Consider the following 6,000-nt stretch of genomic DNA (forward strand, 5'->3'; position numbering starts at 1 on the left):
AGGCATCCGGACAAAAACCCAACTGGTTGCGCTTAAGAGGCCAACTGCCTCATTTCTCGTCCCGCACGAAGCCCCAACCGCCTGACCCCTTCCCAACGCCGCCACCAGGGGTACGCCGCACGTCACGCCAGCGAGTGCAATCTTGGAGGATATATGTGTGTATCAGCTTTGTTACAAGAAGACAAACTAGCTTCTTTTTCGTTCCTTACTAGCTAGTCAATCCTCCAAGAGTCCAACCCTGTGCATGGCCTTGGTCCTCCCCTTATAGATGGGAGCGCCACAATGGAAACACATATGCGACGGATGCACCGGGCGCGCTCCATGCGGCTTGTTAAAGGGTCGTCGTGGGGGTCCATGGAAGGCAGTTGAGGGTGATTTCTTGGAGACGTGCCATCGCCTTACCTCCTACTATTCATCGGACCCTGCTGACGAGGGGCAATAAGTAGGTGTAGCTGTTGGGGAATGCAGTAATTTTAAAAATTTCTTACGCACACGCAAGATCATGGTGATGCATAGCAACGAGAGGGGAGAGTATTGTCTACGTACTCTCGTAGACCGTAAGCGGAAGCGTTATGAGAACGCGGTTGATGTAGTCATACGTCTTCACGGTCCGACCGATCTAAGTACCGAACGCACGACACCTCCGAGTTCAGCACACGTTCAGTTCGGTGACGTCCCACGAACTCTGATCCAGCAGAGCTTCGAGGGAGAGTTCCATCAGCACGACGGCGTGATGACGGTGATGATGATGCCACCGACGCAGGGCTTCGCCTAAGTACCGCTACGATATGACCGAGGTGGATTATGGTGGAGGGGGCACTGCACACGGCTAAAAGATCAACTGGTCAACTTGTGTGTCTTGGGATGCTCCCATGCCCCCGTATATAAAGGAGCAAGGGGGGAGGCCGGCCGGCCTTTGCAGGGCGCGCCAGGAGGAGGAGTCCTCCTCCTAGTAGGAGTAGAACTCCCCTTTCCTACTCCTACTAGGAGGGGGAAAGGAAGGAGGAGAGGGAGGAAAGGAGGAAAGGGGGGCCGGCCCCCTAGTCCAATTCGGTTTGGGCTAGGGGGGCCGCGTGCCCTGCCTTGTCCTGCCTCCTCTCTTCCACCACTTGTCCCATGAGACCCAATACTTCTTCCCTCGTATTCCCGAAACTCCCCAGTACTCCGAAAAATATCTGAATCACTCAGAACCTTTCTGATGTCCGAATATAGTCGTCCAATATATCGATCTTTACGTCTCGACCATTTCGAGACTCCTCGTCATGTCCCCGATCTCATCCGGGACTCAGAACTACCTTTGGTACATCAAAACACATAAACTCATAATACCGATCGTCACCGAACTTTAAGCGTGCGGACCCTACGAGTTCGAGAACTATGTAGACATGATCGAGACTCGTCTCCAGTCAATAACCAATAGCGGAACCTGGATGCTCATATTGGTTCCTACATATTCTACGAAGATCTTTATCGGTCAAACCATATAACAACATACGTTGTTCCCTTTGTCATCGGTATGTTACTTGCCCGAGATTCGATCGTTGGTATCCTCATACCTAGTTCAATCTCGTTACCGGCAAGTATCTTTACTCGTTCTGTAATACATCATCCCGCAACTAACTCATTAGTCACAATGCTTGCAAGGCTTATAGTGATGTGCATTATCGAGAGGGCCCAGAGATACCTCTTCGACAATCGGAGTGACAAATCCTAATCTCGATCTATGCCAACTCAACAAGTACCATCGGAGACACCTGTAGAGCACCTTTATAATCATTCAGTTACGTTGTGACGTTTGGTAGCACACAAAGTGTTCCTCCGGTATTCGGAAGTTGCATAATCTCATAGTCAGAGGAACATGAATAAGTCATGAAGAAAGCAGTAGCAACAAACTAAACGATCATCGTGCTAAGCTAATGGAATGGGTCAAGTCAATCACATCATTCTCTAATGATGTGATCCCATTAATCAAATGAAAACTCATGTCTATAGCTAGGAAACTTAACCATCTTTGATTCAACGAGCTAGCCAAGTAGAGGCAAACTAGTGACACTCTGTTTGTCTTTGTATTCACACATGTACTAAGTTTCCGATTAATACAAATTTAGCATGAATAATAAACATTTATCATGATATAAGGAAATATAAATAACAACTTTATTATTGCCTCTAGGGCATATTTCCTTCAGTCTCCCACCTGCACTAGAGTCAATAATCTAGTTCACATCGTCATGTGATTTAACACCAATAGTTCACATCTTTATGTGATTAGTTCACATCTCCATGTGACTAACACCCAAAGGGTTTACTAGAGTCAATGATCTAGTTCACATGGCTATGTGATTAACACCCAAAGAGTGATCATGTTTTGCTTGTGAGAGAAGTTTAGTCTACGGGTCTACAACATTCAGATCCGTATGTATTTCGCAAATTTCTATGTCTACAATGCTCTGCATGTAGCTATACTAGCTAATTGCTCCCACTTTCAATATGTATCCAGATCGAGACTTAGAGTCATCTAGATTGATGTAAAAAGCTTGCATCGACGTAACTCTTTACGACTAACTCTTTTTATCACCTCCATAATCGAGAAATATTTCCTTAGTCCTCTAAGGATAATTTTGACCGTTGTCCAGTGATCTACTCCTAGATCACTATTGTACTCCCTTGCCAGAATCATGCTAAGGTATACAATAGGACTGGTAAACAGCATAGCATACTTTATAGAACCTATGACTGAGGCATAGGGAATGACTTTTCATTCTCTTTCTTTTTTCTGATATGGTCGGGTTTTGAGTCTTTACTCAACTTCACACCTTACAACACAGGCAAGAACTCCTTCTTTGACCGTTCCATTTTGAACTACTTCAAAATCTTGTCAAGGTATGTACTCATTGAAAAAACTTATCAAGCATCTTGATCTATCTCTATAGATCTTGATGCTCAATGTGTAAGCAGCTTCATCGAAGTCTTTCTTTGAAAAACTCTTTTCGACACTCCTTTATGCTTTCCAGAAAATTCTACATTATTTCTGATCAACAATATGTCATTCATATATACTTATCAGAAATGATGTAGTGCTCCCACTCTTTTTCTTGTAAATACAGGCTTCACCGCAAGTCTGTATAAAACCATATGCTTTGATCAACTCATCAAAGCGTATATTCCAACTCCGAGATGCTTGCACCAGTCCATAGATGGATCGCTGGAGCTTGCACATTTTGTTAGCACCTTTAGGATCGACAAACCTTCTGGTTGCATCATATACAACTCTTCTTTAAGAAATCCATTAAGGAATGTAGTTTTTGACATCCATTTGCCAGATTTCATAAAATGTGGCAATTTGCTAACATGATTTGGACAGACTTAAGCATCGCTACAAGTGAGAAAATCTCATCGTAGTCAACACCTTGAACTTTGTCAAAAACCTTTTTCGACAAGTCTAGCTTTGTAGATAGTAACATTACTATCAGCGTCCGTCTTCCTCTTGAAGATCCATTTATTCTCAATGACTCACCGATCATCGGGAAAGTCAAGCAAAGTCCATCTTTGTTCTCATACATGGATCCCATCTCAGATTTCTCAAGCCATTTCGCGGAATTTGGGCTCATCATCGCTTCCTCATAGTTCGTAGGTTCGTAATGGTATAGTAACATGACTTCCAGAAAGGATTACCGTACCACTCTGGTGCGGACCATACTTTGGTTATCCTACGAGGTTCGGTAGTAACTTGATCTGACATTTCATGATCATCATCATTAGCTTCCTCACTAATTGGTGTAGAGATCACTATAACTGATTTCTGTGATGAGCAACTTTCCAATTCGGGAGAAGGTACAATTACCTCATCAAGTTCTACATTCCTCCCACTCACTTCTTTCGAGAGAAACTTCTTCTCTAGAAAGAATTCATTCTTAGCAACAAATGTCTTGCCTCCGGATCTGTGATAGAAGGTGTACCCAACTGTCTCCTTTGGGTATCCTATGAAGACACATTTCTCCGATTTGGGTTTGAGCTTATCAGGATGAAAATTTTCACATAAGCATTGCAACCCCAAATTTTAAGAAACGACAACTTTGGTTTCTTGCCAAACCACAATTCATATGGCGTCGTCTCAACGGATTTAGATGGTGCCCTATTTAACGTGAATGCAGTTGTCTCTAATGTATAACCCCAAAACGATAGTGGTAAATCAGCAAGAGACATCATAGATTGCACCATATCTAATAAAGTACGGTTACGATGTTCGGACACAACATTACGCTATGGTGTTCCAGGTGGCGTGAGTTGCGAAACTATTCCGCGTTGTTTCAAATGAAGACCAAACTTGTAACTCAAATATTCTCCTCCACGATCAGATCGTAGAAACTTTATTTTCTTGTTACGATGATTTTCCACTTCACTCTGAAATTATTTGAACTTTTCAAATGTTTCAGATTTATGTTTCATCAAGAAGATATACCCATATCTTACTCAAATCATCTGTGAAGGTCAGAAAATAACGATACCTGCCACGAGCCTCAACACTCATCGGACTGCATACATTAGTGTGTATTATTTCCAACAAGTCTGTTGCTCGCTCCATTGTTCCGGAGAACGGAGTCTTAGTCATCTTGCCCATGAGGCATGGTTCGCAAGCATCAACTGATTCATAATCAAGTGATTCCAAAAGCCCGCCAGTTTGGAATTTCTTCATGTGCTTTACACCAATATGACCTAAACGGCAGTGCCACAAATAAGTTGCACTATCATTATTAACTTTGCATCTTTTGGCTTCAATATTATGAATATGTGTATCACTATGATCGAGATTCAATAAACCATTTATATTGAGTGTATGACCATAGAAGGTTTTATTCATGTAAATAGAATAACAATTATTCTTTGACTTAAGTGAATAACCGTATTGCAATAAACATGATCAAATCATATTCATGCTCAACGCAAACACCAAATAACATTTATTTAGGTTTAACACTAATCCTGAAAGTATAGGGAGTGTGCGATGATGATCATATCAATCTTGGAACCACTACACACATCGTCACTTCACCCTTAACTAGTCTATGTTCGTGGTGCAACTCCCGTTTCGAGTTACTACTCTTTAGTGACTGAACTAGTATCAAAATACCGAGGGGTTGCTATGAACACTAGTAAATTACACATCAATAACATGTATATCAAATATATCTTTGTTCACTTTGCCATCCTTCTTATCCGCCAAGTATCTAGGGCAGTTCCACTTTCAGTGACCATTTCCTTTGCAGTAGAAGCACTCAGTTTTAGGCTTGGGTCTAGCTTTACTCTTCTTCATGGGAGTGGCAACTTGCTTGCCATTCTTCTTGAAGTTATCTTTCTTTCCCTTGCCCTTTTACTTGAAACTAGTGGTCTTGTCAACCATCAACACTTGATGTTTTTCTTGATTTCTACCTTCGTCGATTTTAGTATCACGAAGAGCTTGGGAATCGTTTCCGTTATCCCTTGCATATTATAGTTCATCACGAAGTTCTAGTAACTTGGTAATAGTGACTAGAGACCTCTGTCGATCACTATCTTATCTGGAAGATTAACTCCCACTTGATTCAAGTGATTGTAGTACTCAGACATTCTAAGCACATGCTCACTAGCTGAGCTATTCTCCTCCATCTTGTAGGGAAAGTACTTGTCAGAGGTCTCATACCTCACGACTCGGGCATGAGTCTGAAATACCAATTTCAGCTCTTGGAACATCTTATATGCTCCGTGGCGTTCAAAACATTTTTGAATTCCCGGTTCTAACCGTAAAGCATGGTGCACTAAACTATCAAGTAGTTATCATACCGAGCTTTGTCAAACGTTCATAACGTGTGCATATGCTCCTGCAATATGTCTGTCACCTAGTGGTGCATCAAGGACATAATTTTTCTGTGCAACAATGAGGATAATCCTCAGATCACAGATCCAATCCGCATCATTGCTACTAACATCTTTCAACTTAGTTTTTCTCTAGGAACATATCAT

This window comes from Triticum aestivum, chromosome 7A (assembly GCF_018294505.1).
Source record: "Triticum aestivum cultivar Chinese Spring chromosome 7A, IWGSC CS RefSeq v2.1, whole genome shotgun sequence".
NCBI classification, from domain to species: domain Eukaryota; kingdom Viridiplantae; phylum Streptophyta; class Magnoliopsida; order Poales; family Poaceae; genus Triticum; species Triticum aestivum.